This window comes from Ranitomeya variabilis, chromosome 1 (genome assembly GCF_051348905.1).
Source record: "Ranitomeya variabilis isolate aRanVar5 chromosome 1, aRanVar5.hap1, whole genome shotgun sequence".
Taxonomy (NCBI): domain Eukaryota; kingdom Metazoa; phylum Chordata; class Amphibia; order Anura; family Dendrobatidae; genus Ranitomeya; species Ranitomeya variabilis.
The window spans coordinates 267,652,777-267,671,831 of record NC_135232.1 but is presented as its reverse complement, the minus strand read 5'-3'; the positions used below and the strand labels follow the sequence as shown (position 1 = coordinate 267,671,831).

The window sequence follows — 19,055 nt, the reverse complement described above, 5'->3', positions numbered from 1 at the left end:
GATCAAAACAGATACCAAGAGGAAAGAGGGCCCTGCTCGCAAGCTTACAAACTATGTGCAAAAAGGGGAGACACGAGAGGTGGATGGTAACAATTGCTTTCGTTTTTTCATACCAGCCATAGTGTAAGAATCGGGTGTTCATGTAAAGCTGCATGAACCAGTTAACAGCCTAAATATGTAACAATACAGACACAGAGGGCTAATTAAATGCATAAAGCATATGAGAACATGATGTGAGGAACCTGATTATGGTTTAAGTTTTTTGAATGGGCCACACAGGGATAGTTAGGTTAATGCGTTGAGGCGGTAGGCCGGTCTGAACAAATGCGTTTTTAGAGCACGCTTAAAACTGTGGGGATTAATCGTATTATCCTGGGTAGTGTATTCCAAAGCATTGGAGCAGCACGTGAAAAGTCTTGGAGACAGGACTGGGAGGTTCTGATTATTGAGGATGTTGATGGATCGCCCCCACGTAAGGGCAATGGGGTACTCGGTACCGGGTCCTTCGGTTCGGAGGATGTCACGGTGGCCTGACCCGGTCTGTGGCCCTTTGAGGGACGTCCAATAAAGAAAAGAGTTTTTATGGTTTTGTGAAAGGTCTTTAAAGGGGAAATGTTCGTGACGCCACCTGTGGTACTCAGTCAGGGTGACCGACGCTGCTTAGGGGTCCGCTGGGGGTGATGTTATGGCAGCTAGATGGTATACCTTCCCACAGATGAAGTGTACCCCCAGGGCTTCCCGGAGTGTAGATTGTGAATGGTGTGAGTCGCAGTGAAGAACGAGGACACAAGGTTGCAGTCTCTTTACCTTTACTGAAGGCTTCAGTGTCCACAGTCCAGGGTACGGACCACAGGGTAGGCAGAGTCCCGTCGGTCTGAAGGCAAATCCAGAGTCCCCTTACCCAGGTGGAATGAAATAGCCTTCCTCACCGTTATTACTCCTCTCACTGTTCCCCGTGGTCGGAAAGAACAAAACACGTATGACCGGTGACTTGAGACTTTGGTTAGGGAGTCTAGCACGCCCCGGCCTCGTTGAGGTTGCCACTTTGCCTCCTGTGTATAAAGGGCGGACAGGCAACTTGGAATCACCTGCCCTGCCGGTCTCTGAAGCAAGGCATAGAACACTTACGCCCTCGGTATTCCGGCTACCGGATCGCGCACCAGAAGGATGCCACTTCTCCCAGCCACTATCCTCTCTGGTATCCACTTGTTGCTATGCCTTCGTTTCTCACTCACTGCAATACACTTCTCTTCTAATGTCTCTTTCTTAGGATGCTGCCGCACGTGGGACAGGCGCAGCTCCATGTACCCTCGTCCTCCTCAGACCGCAGTCTGGATCTGACTGCAACTCGCTCCAGCCAGCTCGGTCCAGCCAGGAACCCTCTAACTTCCCTCCAACCCCCAGTTTTACCTAACTGTGAGGAGTGGCCTAGTAGATAGAACCCTTTGCTCCCCCTAGTGGCTGGAGTGTGAAGTATGTTGTGTGTGGTTGTGATACCTGGACAGAGGATCTCCTTTATTGCCTTCAGACGTAATATCACTCCCCCTGGTGGAAGAATGACATTACTGCAACGACCAGGACTCTGGGGAGCTGCATTAACCTCAGGTCATTAGGAGAATGGAGAGCACGGGTAGGGTGGTAGACTGAGACCAGGGATGAGATGTAGGGTGATGCTGAGACATGGAGTGCTTTGTGGATGAGGGTAATAAGTATGTACTGGATTCTGGAGTGGATGGGTAACCAGTGTAATGACTGGCACAAACAGGGCCGCCCGTCAGCTCCCGGCGTATCCGGGTAAGTGCTGGGTCCCTGGCGAGACGGGGGGCCCATTTACGGTAGTAACGGTACAAGTACTGTACACACACAGACACACTTATGCGCTCCTGGGGGCCCCACAGCCGGACTACATCCCTGCTGTGCTGTGTGACTCAGTGACAGGCAACTTGTCTCCCAGCCAGGACTCGGAGGCGGAGCACATTCATCATCCCAGCCCTGGCAGCAGGCAGCACAGAGCTCTCTGGGAGTTTTGCTAGCGCTGCGCAGCTGCAGGAATACTCACCTCCGGGACCATCACCATGGATACGAAGAGTCACATCTGGGCCGGGCCTGGGACAACTGAAGCAAGTAACGGCGTGACCGTCCGTGAAAGTGAAGCAGTCAGTGAAGAAGGAGTCTTCCTTCCAAGTTCCTGGTCCCAACGCATGGCGGGGGCGGGGGGATGCAGCCTGCTGAGCCTGGGAGCCGACTCCGAGGACAAGGTACAACCGTACAGATGGCGGCGGGAGTAGATCATGCCTGGTCTCTGCTCTGTGCAACTTGCAAGACAGACAGTACTGTCTCTGGGACTTGTGCTACAATATGGTATGTCAGCGATGCTGGGACTTGTAGTCCTAGACTACTGTATATACTAAATGGCTGGCTGAGTTATATACTACGTGGGCTGTGCTGTTGTGAATTCCGTTCTTGGGCTCCCTCCTGTGGTTATGAATGGTACTTTTGTGAGTTCTGCCCTTGGGCTCCCTCTGGTGGTTTCGAGTGGAACTGCTGCTCCTTGAGGTTCTGCAGCAGCTGCTTTCACTAATCGGCTCCACTGGCCTTGCTATTTAACTTGGCTCTGGTCTGTAGTCCATGCCAGCTGTCAATGTCTCAGGGTGGATTCAGTTTTCTCCTTGGATATTTCTCATGGCCTGTCCATTTCAGCAAAAGATAAGTTCTTGTTAGTTCTTTGTTAGTCCATCTGCTTTGGACTTTATTGCTCAGCTCATGTCGTGTTTCTTTTTGTCCAGCTTGTCATTATGATATATTCAGGCTAGCTGGAAGCTCTGGGGAAGCAGATTTGCCCCTCCACACCGTGAGTCGGTGTGGAGATCATTTTTGTAAACTCTGCGTGGATTTTTAGTTTTTAATACTGACCGCACAGTATCCTTTCCTATTTCTGTCTATCTAGATTAGAAATTGGCCTCCTTTGCTAAAATCTGTTTTCATTTCTGTGTATGTCTTTTCCCTCTCCACTCACGGTCAATATATGTGGGGGGCTATCTTTCCTTTTGGGAATTTCTCTGAGGCAAGATAGTTTTCTGTTTCCATCTTAAGGGGTAGTTAGTTCTTAGGCCGTGACGAGGCGTCTAGGGAGAGTTAGGAACGTCCCACGGCTATTTCTAGTGTTGGTGTTAGGAGTAGGGTTTGCGGTCAGTAAAGTTACCACCTCCTCAGAGCTTGTCCCATGTTTCGTTTTACCCACCAGGTCATATCAGTGCTTCTCCGTAACCACCAGGTCATAACACTGTGCTAAATAGTACGTCACGGGCCTGTGCTATATACTACGTGGGCTGTCTGTGTTATATATACTACGTGGGTGGGCTGTGTTATATACTATGTGGGTGGCTGTGTTATATACTGCGTGGGCTGTGCTATATACTGTGTGGGCTGTGCTATATACTGCATGGGCTGTGCTATATACTGCATGGGCTGTGCTATATACTGCGTGGGCTGTGTTATATACTGCGTGGGCTGTGTTATACACTGCGTGGGCTGTGATATAAACTGTGTGGGCTGTGCTATATACTGCGTGGGCGTAGGCAGCATCAATAGTAAAAAGTTGGTCACACTTGTCAAACACTTCACAAGAGTGACCAACCTGTCAATCAGTTTTCCAAGTGATGCTACAGATCGCTTGGAAAACGCTAGCATTCTGCAAGCTAATTACGCTTGCAAAATGCTAGTGTTTAGCGGGAATACGCATGACAATTCGGCATGCGATATACCCGCGGCAGGAGTAGCAGAATTGCAGCAGAAATTTCCGAGGCAATTCTGCAACGTGTGCACTTAGCCTAAGAGTTTTTGCAGAGTCGAAAGTAAGAAAAGGGCGAATTCTAGAAATGTTTTTGAGATGCAGATAAGAAGAGTGAGCCAGTGATTGGATGTGGGGTGTGAATGAAAGCTCGGAACCAAGTATGACCCCAAGGCAGCGGGCATGCTGCTTGGGAGTAATGGGGGAACCACACACAGAGATAGCAATGTCAAGCAAAGGTAGGTTAGTAGAGGGAGAAAACACGAGTTAAGTTTCTGACAGGTTCAGTTTCAGATAGAGACAGGACACGATGTTAGAGACAGCGGTAAGACAATCACTGGTGTTTTCTAAAAAGGCAGGCATGATATCAGGAGAAGTGTATAATTGGGTGTCATCAGCATAGAGATGGTACTGGAAACCAAATCTACTGATTGTATACCGCTCCTATTGGACAAACAAAGAAAAGAAGAGGAGGCCTAGAACTGATCCTTGAGGAACCATAACAGTAAGGGAAAGGTGAGAGAAGGAGGAACCAGCAAAAGATACAGTGAAAGAGCGGTCAGAGAGATAGGAGGAAAACCAGGAGAGAACGGTATCCTTAAGGCCGATGGAGCGGAGCATAGTGAGGAGGAGCTAATGATCCACAGTCTTGAATGCTGCGGAGAGATCCAAGAGAATTAGCATGGAGCAGTGACCACTAGATTTAGCTGTTAGTAGATCATTAGAGACTTTAGTGAGGGCAGTTTCAGTAGATTGTAAAGAGCGGAAACCAGATTGAAGAGGGTCAAGAAGAGAGTTATCTGAGAGAATACAGATAAGACGGGAGTGGACCAGGCGTTCGAGGAGTTTGGAGATGAAGGGAAGAGTAGAAGCAGGTCTATAGTTAGCGGCACAGTTCAAGGGATGGTTTTTTAAATAATGGATGTATGATGGCATGCTTAAATGAGGAGGGAAAGATACCAGAAGAGAGAGAGAGGTTGAATATTTTTGTTAGGTGAGAGGTGACAGCAGAGGAAAGGGACTGGAGAAGAAATGACGGAATGGGGTCACTGGTGCAAGTGGTCGGGCAAGAAGATGAAAGGAGCCTGATTACTTCTTCTTCTGTAACGGTTTCAAAGTCAGAGAGTGAGCTAAATGCAGTAGGGGAGGGAGGGCAGTGCATGGTATGAGAAGATTGGGAGATAATTTCCTGTCGGATGTGGTCAATTTTTTCCTTGAAGTAATTGGCCAGATCGTCAGCACGGAGATCCGTGGTTGGGGCCTGCACTCTTGGGTTGAGTAGGGAATGAAAAGTGTCAAAGAGAAGTTTAGGTTATTGGACAGTGAGGTGATGAAGGTGTTGAAATAGGTTTGTTTGGAGAGGTGAAGGGCAGAGTAATCCCCCCTGCCAGATAGCATTAATACTCAGATATTGAGGGAATTGTGCTCAGTAATTGACATGCTGTATCTCATCTTCTTAGATTCTCTTGTAACAGGGTTGGTGCCACAGGAATGGAGGATGGCTGATGTGGTACGGATGTTTATGAAAGGTAAGAATGTAGATTCAGGCAACTACCATTCTGTAAGTCTTTAGTGTGCAAAGTTTTTGAGAACATTATAAGTGATACCATGCAGAGATATATTGTAGATAATATAACTGACAACCAGCATGGATTAATGAAAGATAAGTCATATCTAACCAACATGTTGGGTTTCTATGAGGAGATAAGTTACATCTGGATGTTGGTAATGTGATTAATGAGATTTATCTAGACTTTGCAAAGGCATTTGATACTGTACCGAGGGCTGCCATCAAGGCATTACTGCCCTGACTGGCTTATGGGGCCCGATAACCAGAGGGGATCCGCATCGGGTCCTGTCTCTTCTGCTCATCGGGCCCCAGCGGCAGGCTTCTGCTGGTGCAGAACCTGAACCTGCGTCCGAGACATGGGGCAGGATGGAGACACATGGTGCAGGATGGATACAATGGAGACAGATGAGGTAGGATCATGGGGCAGGATCATATGACAGATAAAGCAGGATCACGAGGCAGATGGGGCAGGTGTTGTGAATTTGGATTCTGGGCTCCCCCGGTGGCTACTGGTGGAATTGAACTGGTGTCTTCATCTTCTCTGTTCACCTGTTCCCATCAAGATGTGGGAGTCGCTATATAACCTTGCTGCTCTGTTAGTTGCTTGCCGGTCAACAATGTTATCAGAAGCCTTTCTGTGCTTGTTCCTGCTCCTAGACAACTACTAGATAAGTTGGACTCTTGTCCATGTTTGTTTTTGCATTTTTGTTCCAGTTCACAGCTGTAGTTTCGTTACTGTGTCTGGAAAGCTCTTGTGAACAGGAATTGCCACTCTGGTGTTATGAGTTAATGCCAGAGTTTTAAAGTAATTTCTGGATGGTGTTTTGATAGGGTTTTCAGCTGACCATGAAAGTGTCCTTTCTGTCTTCTGCTATGTAGTAAGTGGACCTCAAATTTGCTAAACCTATTTTCATACTACGTTTGTTATTTCATCTTGATTCACCGCCAATACATGTGGGGGGCCTCTGTCTCCTTTCGGGGTATTTCTCTAGAGGTGAGCTAGGACTAATATTTTCCTCTGCTAGCTTTATTTAGTCCTCCGGCTGGTGCTGGGCATCTAGAATCAACGTAGGCATGCTACCCGGCCACTGCTAGTTGTGCGTTAGGTTTAGTTCATGGTCAGCTCAGTTTCCATCTTCCAAGAGCTAGTTCCTATATATGCTGATGCTATGATCTCTTGCCATTGAGATCATGACAGTTTGACCGGCCCACTAAAGGGTTAAAATCCTTGGCTGAGAAAGGAGAGAAATAAGTAGTCTGCTTAAATTTTTTTTTTTTTTTTTTCTCTCCTTTGAATGGCTCTGTGTCCACCTGTTTGCAATGGATCTTCAGAGTGTAACTGCAGGTTTGAATAATCTCGCCACGAAGGTACAAAATTTGCAAGATTTTGTTTGTCATGCACCTGTATCTGAGCCGAGAATTCCTTTGCCGGAATTTTTCTCGGGGAATAGATCTGGGTTTCAGAATTTTCGAAATAATTGCAAATTATTTTTGTCCCTGAAATCTCGCTCTGCCGGAGATCCTGCACAGCAGGTCAGGATTGTGATTTCCTTGCTCCGGGGCGACCCTCAAGACTGGGCTTTTTCATTGACACCAGGGGATCCTGCGTTGCTCAATGTGGATGCGTTTTTTCTGGCCTTGGGGTTGCTTTATGACGAACCTCATTTGGAGCTTCAGGCAGAAAAAACTTTGATGTCCCTATCTCAGGGGCAAGATGAAGCGGAAATTTACTGCCAAAGATTCCGTAAATGGTCTGTGCTTACTCAGTGGAATGAGTGCGCCCTGGCGGCGACTTTCAGAGAGGGTCTCTCTGATGCCATTAAGGATGTTATGGTGGGGTTCCCTGTGCCTGCGGGTCTGAATGAGTCCATGACAATGGCTATTCAGATCGATAGGCGTTTGCGGGAGCGCAAACCAGTGCACCATCTGGTGGTGTCCACTGAGAAATCGCCAGAGAGTATGCAGTGTGATAGAATTCTGTCCCGAAGCGAGCGGCAGAATTTTAGACGGAAAAATGGGTTGTGTTTCTATTGTGGTGATTCTACTCATGTTATATCAGCATGCTCTAAGCGCACTAAAAAGCTTGGTAAATCTGTTTCCATTTGCACCTTACCGTCTAAGTTTATTCTATCTGTGACCCTGATTTGCTCTTTGTCATCTATTACCACGGACGCCTATGTCGACTCTGGCGCCGCTTTGAGTCTTATGGATTGGTCCTTTGCCAAACGCTGTGGGTATGATTTAGAGCCTTTGGAGACTCCTATTCCTCTGAAGGGGATTGACTCCACCCCATTGGCTAATAATAAACCACAATACTGGACACAAGTAACTATGCGTATTAATCCGGATCACCAGGAGATTATTCGCTTTCTGGTGCTGTATAATCTACATGATGATTTGGTGCTAGGATTGCCTTGGCTGCAGTCTCACAACCCAGTCCTCGACTGGAAAGCTATGTCTGTGTTGAGCTGGGGATGTAAGGGGGCTCATGGGGATGTACCTGTGGTTTCCATTTCATCATCTATTCCCTCTGAAATTCCTGAGTTCCTGTCTGACTATGGTGACGTCTTTGAAGAATCCATGCTTGGTTCGTTACCTCCGCACCGAGAGTGCGATTGTGCCATAGATTTAATCCCGGGTAGTAAATACCCAAAGGGTCGTTTATTTAATCTGTCTGTGCCTGAACATGCTGCTATGCGTGAATATATAAAGGAGTCCTTGGAAAAGGGACATATTCGTCCATCGTCATCTCCCTTAGGAGCCGGTTTTTTCTTTGTGTCAAAAAAAGACGGCTCTTTGAGACCATGTATTGATTATCGGCTTTTGAATAAAATCACTGTTAAATATCAATACCCATTGCCGTTGCTGACTGATTTGTTTGCTCGCATAAAGGGGGCCAAGTGGTTCTCTAAGATTGACCTTCGTGGGGCGTATAATTTGGTGCGAATCAGGCAGGGGGATGAGTGGAAAACCGCATTTAATACGCCCGAGGGCCACTTTGAGTATTTAGTGATGCCTTTTGGTCTTTCAAATGCTCCGTCAGTTTTCCAGTCCTTTATGCATGATATTTTTCGCGATTATTTGGATAAATTTATGATTGTGTATCTGGATGATATTCTGATTTTTTCGGATGACTGGGACTCTCATGTCCAGCAAGTCAGGAGGGTTTTTCAGGTTTTGCGGTCTAATTCTTTGTGTGTGAAGGGTTCTAAGTGTGTTTTTGGGGTACAGAGGATTTCCTTTTTGGGATATATTTTTTTCCCCCTCTTCCATTGAAATGGATCCTGTCAAGGTTCAAGCTATTTGTGATTGGACGCAGCCCTCTTCTCTTAAGAGTCTTCAGAAATTTTTGGGCTTTGCTAACTTTTATCGTCGATTTATTGCTGGTTTTTCGGATATTGCTAAGCCATTGACCGATTTGACTAAGAAGGGTGCTGATGTTGCTGATTGGTCCCCTGATGCTGTGGAGGCCTTTCGGGAGCTTAAGCGCCATTTTTCCTCTGCCCCTGTGTTGCGTCAGCCTGATGTTGCTCTACCTTTTCAGGTTGAGGTCGACGCTTCTGAGATCGGAGCTGGGGCAGTGTTGTCGCAGAAAAGTTCTGACTGCTCCGTGATGAGGCCTTGTGCCTTCTTTTCCCGTAAATTTTCGCCCGCTGAGCGGAATTATGATGTTGGGAATCGGGAGCTTTTGGCCATGAAGTGGGCTTTTGAGGAGTGGCGCCATTGGCTTGAGGGGGCCAGACATCAGGTGGTGGTATTGACTGACCACAAAAATTTGATTTATCTTGAGACCGCCAGGCGCCTGAATCCTAGACAGGCGCGCTGGTCATTATTTTTCTCTCGGTTTAATTTTGTGGTGTCATACCTACCGGGTTCTAAGAATGTTAAGGCGGATGCCCTTTCTAGGAGTTTTGAGCCTGACTCGCCTGGTAACTCTGAGCCCACAGGTATCCTTAAGGATGGAGTGGTATTGTCAGCCGTTTCTCCAGACCTGCGGCGGGCCTTGCAGGAGTTTCAGGCGGATAAACCTGATCGTTGCCCACCTGATAAACTGTTTGTTCCTGATGATTGGACCAGTAGAGTCATCTCTGAGGTTCATTCTTCTGCGTTGGCAGGTCATCCTGGCATTTTTGGTACCAGGGATTTGGTGGCAAGGTCCTTCTGGTGGCCTTCCCTGTCACGAGATGTGCGAGGCTTTGTGCAGTCTTGTGACGTTTGTGCTCGGGCCAAGCCTTGTTGTTCTCGGGCTAGTGGATTGTTGTTGCCCTTGCCTATTCCTAAGAGGCCTTGGACGCACATCTCGATGGATTTTATTTCAGATCTGCCTGTTTCTCAGAAGATGTCTGTCATCTGGGTGGTGTGTGACCGTTTCTCTAAGATGGTCCATTTGGTTCCTCTGCCCAAGTTGCCTTCTTCTTCCGAGTTGGTTCCTCTGTTTTTTCAAAATGTTGTTCGTTTGCATGGTATTCCTGAGAATATCGTTTCTGACAGAGGGACCCAATTCGTGTCTAGATTTTGGCGGGCATTCTGTGCTAGGATGGGCATAGATTTATCTTTTTCGTCCGCTTTCCATCCTCAGACGAATGGCCAGACCGAGCGGATTAATCAGACCCTGGAGACATATCTGAGGTGTTTTGTGTCTGCTGACCAGGATGATTGGGTTGCTTTTTTGCCATTGGCGGAGTTCGCTCTCAATAATCGGGCCAGCTCTGCCACTTTGGTGTCCCCGTTTTTCTGTAATTCGGGGTTTCATCCTCGATTTTCCTCTGGTCAGGTGGAATCTTCGGATTGTCCTGGAGTGGATGCTGTGGTGGAGAGATTGCATCAGATCTGGGGGCAGGTGGTGGACAATTTGAGGTTGTCCCAGGAGAAGACTCAGCTTTTTGCTAACCGCCGTCGTCGTGTTGGTCCTCGTCTTCGTGTTGGGGACTTGGTGTGGTTGTCTTCTCGTTTTGTCCCTATGAGGGTCTCTTCTCCTAAGTTTAAGCCTCGGTTCATCGGCCCGTATAAGATATTGGAGATTCTTAACCCTGTTTCCTTCCGTTTGGACCTCCCTGCATCCTTTTCTATTCATAACGTTTTTCATCGGTCATTATTGCGCAGGTATGAGGTACCGGTTGTGCCTTCCGTTGAGCCTCCTGCTCCGGTGTTGGTTGAGGGTGAGTTGGAGTACGTTGTGGAGAAAATCTTAGACTCTCGTGTTTCCAGACGGAGACTCCAGTATCTGGTCAAGTGGAAGGGATACGGCCAGGAGGATAATTCTTGGGTGAATGCATCTGATGTTCATGCCTCTGATCTGGTTCGTGCCTTTCATAGGGCCCATCCTGATCGCCCTGGTGGTTCTGGTGAGGGTTCGGTGCCCCCTCCTTGAGGGGGGGGTACTGTTGTGAATTTGGATTCTGGGCTCCCCCGGTGGCTACTGGTGGAATTGAACTGGTGTCTTCATCTTCTCTGTTCACCTGTTCCCATCAAGATGTGGGAGTCGCTATATAACCTTGCTGCTCTGTTAGTTGCTTGCCGGTCAACAATGTTATCAGAAGCCTCTCTGTGCTTGTTCCTGCTCCTAGACAACTACTAGATAAGTTGGACTCTTGTCCATGTTTGTTTTTGCATTTTTGTTCCAGTTCACAGCTGTAGTTTCGTTACTGTGTCTGGAAAGCTCTTGTGAACAGGAATTGCCACTCTGGTGTTATGAGTTAATGCCAGAGTTTTAAAGTAATTTCTGGATGGTGTTTTGATAGGGTTTTCAGCTGACCATGAAAGTGTCCTTTCTGTCTTCTGCTATGTAGTAAGTGGACCTCAAATTTGCTAAACCTATTTTCATACTACGTTTGTTATTTCATCTTGATTCACCGCCAATACATGTGGGGGGCCTCTGTCTCCTTTCGGGGTATTTCTCTAGAGGTGAGCTAGGACTAATATTTTCCTCTGCTAGCTTTATTTAGTCCTCCGGCTGGTGCTGGGCATCTAGAATCAACGTAGGCATGCTACCCGGCCACTGCTAGTTGTGCGTTAGGTTTAGTTCATGGTCAGCTTAGTTTCCATCTTCCAAGAGCTAGTTCCTATATATGCTGATGCTATGATCTCTTGCCATTGAGATCATGACAGGCAGGATCACGGGACATCACATGAGGGCAGAATGGATACTGATGAGGGCAGGATGAGAGAACATATGGGGCCAGGATGGGAAAACATATGGCTGGAGCCAAGAATGAGACACACAGCCAGGGTGGGGGATATTATTACCATAGGGGCTAATTAAAAGATATTATTACTGCAGTCATGTATTTATTTTATTTTTTGAGGATACTATTTTAAATGGGGGGACGGTCCTGTTACTGTGCAGAGTAACACTATGTCACCTTTTTTTTCTTCATTTGGTGTAGTGTAGAAGTTGGGAAAAAATTAAGTAATGTGTTCTGCAAGTGGTGCTCTAGATAATTGTGTCATTTCCTGCAGAGATGAGCCCTGGCTGGAAGAAGTGATGGTGGTCTGTGCTGGATAAAGATGAAAAGCAAAGATGAAGGACTTCACCTAGAGATGTCACTGGTGAATCAGTGTTTCCTGATGCTATACACTGTATACTATATACAGTGGCTCTGTGTACAATGTCACAAGTGATCACTGTATTAGCTTTACACTGACACTATATACAGAGCTACTGTGTATAATGTCATTGATCACTGTATAACCTGTTCAATATATACAGCGCTCGTGTGTATAATGTCCCTGTTGATCACTGTATTATCTGTACACTGATACTGTGTACAGAGCTCCTGTGTATAATGTCACTGGTGATCACTGTATTACCTGTACACAGTACACTATATACAGAGCTCCTGTGTATAATGTCACCGGTAATCACTATATTACCTGTACACAGACACTGCATACTAAGTACAGATCTCCTGTGTATAATGGCACTTATGGTGATTTTAGTTTTTTTATTAATGATCAGTATTGTTGTATTCAGTCACTATGTGGTGGTAATATGTAGTCTGGCTATGGTGTGGCAGTATTTGTTCCTTGTGTGTGCTGTTATTTGGTCACTATGTGGTGGTAATATGTGGTCTGGTCATTGTGTGGTGGTATTTGCTCCTTATATGTGCTATTATTTTGTCACAATGTGGTGGTAATATGTGGTGTGGACATGGTGTGTTGGTATTTGTCCCTTGTATGTGATATTATTCGGTCACTATGGTGGTAATATGTGGTCTGGACATGGTATGGCGGTATTTGCTCCTTGTATGTGGTATTATAGGTCACTATGTGGTGGTAATATGATGTCTGGGTATAGTGCGGTGGAATTTGTACCTTGTATGTGATATTATTAATCATTTTAAAAATTTAAAAATATATAAAAATATACTAAAATTGTATTGGATATTTTAACAAATGATTAATAGTATAGAGTAGAGTAGTGCTCAGCCAAAAGAGTTTACCTTGCCGTGGTGGCGGCTTAAAAAATCTTTTGGCCAAAACAAAAGCTGTGCTATATGTGTGATCTGTTGATGGGAACTGTTAATATGTGATTGGTGAGAAGTGGAGTTTTTCCAAAAGAGAGCGGTGGGGCTATGGACAGTTCGAGGGGTGGAGCCTGGGCAGAGTCTCAAGGGGGCCCCGAAAATTTTGCCAGTATGGGGCCCCGAAATTCCTAGTGGCAGCCATGACTGTACCACATAACAGACTTATACTGAAGCTCCAGAAGCAAGGACTATATGCAGATAGGTAAGGAACTGGCTGAAAGACAGGAAACAAAGAATCAATGTAAATGGTACAATTTCTTAATGGGATATAGTCAGCAGTGGGCTACCACAGGGATCTGTGCTATGACCGATTCTTTTTAATCTCTTTATTAATGACCTTGTGGATGGGATTGAGAGTAAAGTGTCAGTCTTTTGCTGACGACATCAAACTATGTAAAATACTAAAAACTGACCTTGACATTACAATATTACAAAACAATCTGGATAAGATGTCTGAATAGGCAAACACTTGGCATATGAGATTTAATGTTGATAAATGAAGAGTAGGGCACCTTTTAAATGAAAGTATATTTCTACAAAACAGGAGAAAAACTTGGGTATTCTGGTTACAAGTAAGCTGAGCAGCATTACTCAATGTCAAGCAGCAGACGCAAAACCAAACAAGATTTTAGGGTACAAATTGTCTCTTCAGAGAGGAAGAGGACTAGAACTCTAGTGCCACCTATTGGAAGTAGCAATCCTAGCAGTCAATGTCGACCCTTTAACGAGCCTTGTCACATGACTTAGGATAATAGCCAAACCAAAATCTCAATTTGCAGACACTGTGTTTTGGGGTACTGCCCCTCGCCAGTGCAAAGCGGAGATCTGGTTTGGCTGATTGAGAGATTGATAGCGGCATTTAACAGGTTAACAGTCGTGGGTGGATTGCGATTCCACCTGCGGCTGATAGGGGCACATGTCAGCTGTTCAAAACAGCTGGCATGTGCCGAGAAAGATGTGGGCTCAGTGCCGGAGCCCACACCAAAGGGAGAGAAGTGGTTAAAATCACAAACTACGCATTTAATTTAAGAAATGTATACCTAGCAGTAAGCTCCGGGGTCATTACATGTCAGCACTGTAGATTTGGACTTTACACGAGCACAATATCACAGGTACTTGACATTTGTCATTGTTGTTAGATGATACTTGTAAATTATTAATCAATTAAGCTACGATCTGCTGTAGATCATTCCAGTACTATGTTTAGCAAGATTTACAATATTTGTTTAATACTGTTGTGGCACAACATCTATTATTAGATGTCTGCTTTAAAAAATAAAATCTAACACTTAACCCCTTCATGACCGGAGGTGTTTTCGTTTTTGCGTTGTTTTTTGCTCCCCTTCTTCCCAGAGCCATAACTTTTTTATTTTTCCTTCAATATGGCAATGTAAGGGTTTATTTTTTGCGTGACGAGTTGTACTTTTGAATGACATTATTGGTTCTAACATATCGTGTACTGGAAAATGGGAAAAAAATTCCAAGTGCGGTGAAATTGCAAAAAAAAAGTGCAATCCCACAGTTGTTTTTTGTTTTGCTTTTTTACTATGTTCACAAAATGCTAAAACTGACCTGCCATTATAATTCTCCAGGTCATTACAAGTTCATAGAGACCAAACATGCTTTTTATCTAAGTGGTGAAAACAAATTCCAACTTTGTTTAAAAAAAAAAAGTGCCATTTTCCAATACTCGTAGCGTTTCCATTTTTCGTGATCTCGGGCTGGGTGAGAGCTTATTTTTGCGCGTCGAACTGGCATTTTTAATGATACCATATTGGTGCAGATACGATCTTTTGATCGCCTATTATTGCATTTTAATTAAATGTCACGGCGACCAAAAAAAGTAATTATGCCATTTTGACTTTTTTTCTTGCTACGCCGTTTAGCAAAAATACAGTATATATCTTTGTACCGTGTTAGCCAGTAGATAGCAAAATCTAATGGCCAACTGAAAAGATGGTCATAACTTGCAAGTGGAGCGCCCACAGCTGTAACCCGGTCCGTGGCCCTGGGTGTCCAATAAAAGTGAAATGAGGGGGAAATAAAGTTTTAAAGAGGATTAGTTTGTGACGCCACCTGTGGTGTTCGCCAATGGATGGCCGACGCTGCTTAAAGGGAGCTCTGGGGCCGATGGTGATGCAGCTGAGATGGTTATGCTCCCCACAGGTGGAGTGGGGGCCCCAGGGCTACCGGTATAGTGGGCAAGGGATCTTAGATGTTGGGGTGCAGGACTGAGGGTGCGGGAAATGACTGGAGGACATAAGGACTGCAGTTTCCTTTACCTTTACTTGTTAGTTGCAGGTGCAGTCCAGGGCACGGGTAACAGGTGAAAATGGGGTCTGGGCAGCCTGGAAGCAACTTAGCATCTACCTAGCCAGATGGGTTCTACCTAGCCAGCCTTCCTTCTGCGCTGTTCTCTTAGGTCTTTGCTGCTTTAAGCTCTGCTCAAGTTCCTCTCTTGCGTGTTACATAGTTACATAGTTACATAGTTATTAAGGTTGAAGGAAGACTGTAAGTCCATCTAGTTCAACCCATAGCCTAACCTAACATGCCCTAACATGTTGATCCAGGGGAAGGCAAAAAAACCCCATGTGGCAAAGAGTAACTCCACCATGGGGAAAAAAATTCCTTCCCGACTCCACATACGGCAATCAGACTAGTTCCCTGGATCAACGCCTTATCAAGGAATCTAGTATATATAACCTGTAATATTATACTTTTCCAGAAAGGTATCCAGTCCCCTCTTAAATTTAATTAATGAATCACTCATTACAACATCATACGGCAGAGAGTTCCATAGTCTCACTGCTCTTACAGTAAAGAATCCGCGTCTGTTATTATGCTTAAACCTTCTTTCCTCCAGACGTAGAGGATGCCCCCTTGTCCCTGTCTCAGGTCTATGATTAAAAAGATCATCAGAAAGGTCTTTGTACTGTCCCCTCATATATTTATACATTAAAATAAGATCACCCCTTAGTCTTCGTTTTTCCAAACTAAATAGCCCCAAGTGTAATAACCTATCTTGGTATTGCAGACCCCCCAGTCCTCTAATAACCTTGGTCGCTCTTCTCTGCACCCGCTCCAGTTCAGCTATGTCTTTCTTATACACCGGAGACCAGAACTGTGCACAGTATTCTAAGTGTGGTCGAACTAGTGACTTTTATAGAGGTAAAATGATGTTCTCCTCATGAGCATCTATGCCTCTTTTAATACATCCCATTATTTTATTTGCCTTTGTAGCAGCTGCCTGACACTGGCCACTGAATATGAGTTTGTCATCCACCCATACACCCAGGTCTTTTTCATTGACGGTTTTGCCCAGAGTTTTAGAATTAAGCACATAGTTATACATCTTATTACTTCTACCCAAGTGCATGACCTTACATTTATCCCCATTAAAGCTCATTTGCCATTTATCAGCCCAAGCTTCTAGTTTACATAAATCATCCTGTAATATAAAATTGTCCTCCCCTTTATTGATTACCCTGCAGAGTTTAGTGTCATCTGCAAATATTGAAATTCTACTCTGAATGCCCCCTACAAGGTCATTAATAAATATGTTAAAAAGAAGAGGGCCCAATACTGACCCCTGTGGTACCCCACTGCTAACCGTGACCCAGTCCGAGTGTGCTCCATTAATAACCACCCTTTGTTTCCTATCCCTGAGCCAGCTCTCAACCCACTTACACATATTTTCCCCTATCCCCATTACTCTCATTTTATGTAACAACCTTTTGTGTGGCACCGTATCAAAAGCTTTGGAAAAGTCCATATATACTACGTCCACTGGGTTCCCTTGGTCCAGTCCGGAACTTACCTCTTCATAGAAGCTGATCAAATTAGTCTGACATGAACGGTCCCTAGTAAACCCGTGCTGATACTGGGTCATGAGGTTATTCCTCTTCAGATACTCCAGCATAGCATCCCTTAGAATGCCCTCCAGGATTTTACCCACAGTAGAGGTTAAGCAGACTGGCCTATAATTACCGAGTTCAGTTTTTGCCCCTTTTTTGAATATTGGCACCACATTTGCTATACGCCAGTCCTGTGGTACAGACCCTGTTATTATGGAGTCTTTAAAGATTAAAAATAATGGTCTATCAATGACTGTACTTAGTTCCTGCAGTACTCGGGGGTGTATCCCATCCGGGCCCGGAGATTTGTCAATTTTAGTGATTTTTAGACGCCGCCGTACTTCCTGCTGGGTTAAGCAGGTAACATTAAATTGGGAATTATTATCACTAGTCATATTGTCTGCCATGGGATTTTCTTTTGTAAATACTGATGAAAAAAAGTCATTTAGCATATTGGCTTTTTCCTCATCCTCATCCACCATTTCACCCAGACTATTTTTAAGGGGGCCAACACTGTCATTTTTTAGTTTCTTACTATTTATATAGTTAAAGAATATTTTGGGATTATTTTTACTCTCTCTGGCAATGAGTCTCTCTGTCTCAATCTTTGCTGCCTTGATTTGCTTTTTACAGAATTTATTTAATTTTCTGTATTTATTTAATGCCTCCTCACTACCTACTTCCTTTAATTCTCTAAATGCTTTCTTGTTGTCCCTTATTGCTTATTGCCCCTTACAGCTCTATTTAGCCATATTGGTTTCCTCCTATTTCTAGTATGTTTATTCCCATACGGTATATACTGTGCACAGGTCCTATCCAGGATGCTAATAAATGTCTCCCATTTTCTTTGTGTATTTTTGTGTCTCAGGATATCGTCCCAGTTAATTGCACCAAGATCCTCTCTCATCCGTTGGAAATTTGCCCTCCTGAAGTTTAGTGTCCTTGTCACCCCCCTACTACCCATCTTATTAAAGGTTACATGAAAACTTATTATTTTGTGATCACTATTCCCCAAGTGACCCCCAACCCTTATATTTGATATGCGGTCTGGCCTGTTGGTTAATATTAGGTCTAGCAGTGCCCCCCTCCTTGTTGGGTCCTGAACCAGTTGTGAAAGGTAATTGTCTCTCATAGTTGTCAAAAACCGATTACCTTTGCTGGAACTGCAGGTTTCTGTTCCCCAATCTATTTCAGGGTAGTTGAAGTCCCCCATAATAATGACTTCTCCTTGAGTCGCAGCTTCATCTATTTGCTTTACGAGGATATTCTCCATTGCTTCCATTAGTTTTGGAGATTTATAACAAACCCCTATCAGTAATTTATTATTTGTTGCTTCTAACCTGTATAGCAGACAGCATGAGCCTATCACGAGAACTGCCTTTTCACTGGCAGCCCCGGGCTCTTGGTCTGTTGTGGTGCCTCTGGGTGTTTGGTGTGGCCAGGGAGCTTGCAGTTCACTGCCCTCCAGATTCGGCTGTCGGGGGTGTACAGCACCCACACAGCCAAGGACCCTGGCATCCTTTGTCAGCGCTCAGCTCTGGGGTGAGCTTGGTTACAGCTCCACGCCCCAGGTTCTCCTCGACTTCCCTCCTCAATCTCAGACTCAGACTCAAACTAACTCCGCCTCCAGGCCAGAACTTATAGGGAAACTCCCCTGAAACCGAGTGTTAGGGTACTGTCACACAGTGGCTCTTTTGTCGCTACGACGGTACGATCCGTGACGTTCCAGCGATATCCATACGATATCGCAGTGTCTGACACGCAGCAGCGATCAGGGACCCTGCTGAGAATCGTACGTCGTAGCAGATCGTTTGGAACTTTCTTTCGTCGCTGGATCTCCCGCTGTCATCGTTGGATCGGTGTGTGTGACACCGATCCAGCGATGCGTTCGCTTGTAACCAGGGTAAACATCGGGTTACTAAGCGCAGGGCCGCGCTTAGTAACCCGATGTTTACCCTGGTTACCATCGTAAAAGTAAAAAAAAACAAACCGTACATACTTACATTCCGGTGTCTGTCCCCCGGTGTTCTGCTTCTCTGCACTGTGAGCGCCAGCCGGCCGGAAAGCGAGCACAGCGGTGACGTCTGACGTCACCGCTGTGCTTTCCGGCTGGCGCAGACACAGTGGAGAGAAGCAGAACGCCGGGGGACAGACACCGGAATGTAAGTATGTACGGTTTTTTTTTTTTTACTTTTACACTGGTAACCACGGTAAACATCGGGTTACTAAGCGCGGCCCTGCGCTTAGTAACCCGATGTTTACCCTGGTTACCCGGGGCCTTCGGCATCGTTGGTCGCTGGAGAGCTGACTGTGTG

At 45.4% G+C, this 19,055-nt stretch overlaps 1 long non-coding RNA gene across 1 annotated transcript; it reads left to right on the top strand.

Annotated features, from left to right (window-relative positions):
• Positions 1 to 2,120: 2,120 nt before the first annotated feature.
• On the top strand, positions 2,121 to 11,880 carry LOC143814584 (uncharacterized). Its single transcript, XR_013223631.1, has 3 exons — positions 2,121 to 2,156; positions 5,251 to 5,319; positions 11,820 to 11,880. It is a non-coding gene; the product is annotated as an uncharacterized LOC143814584 (long non-coding RNA).
• Positions 11,881 to 19,055: the final 7,175 nt, after the last annotated feature.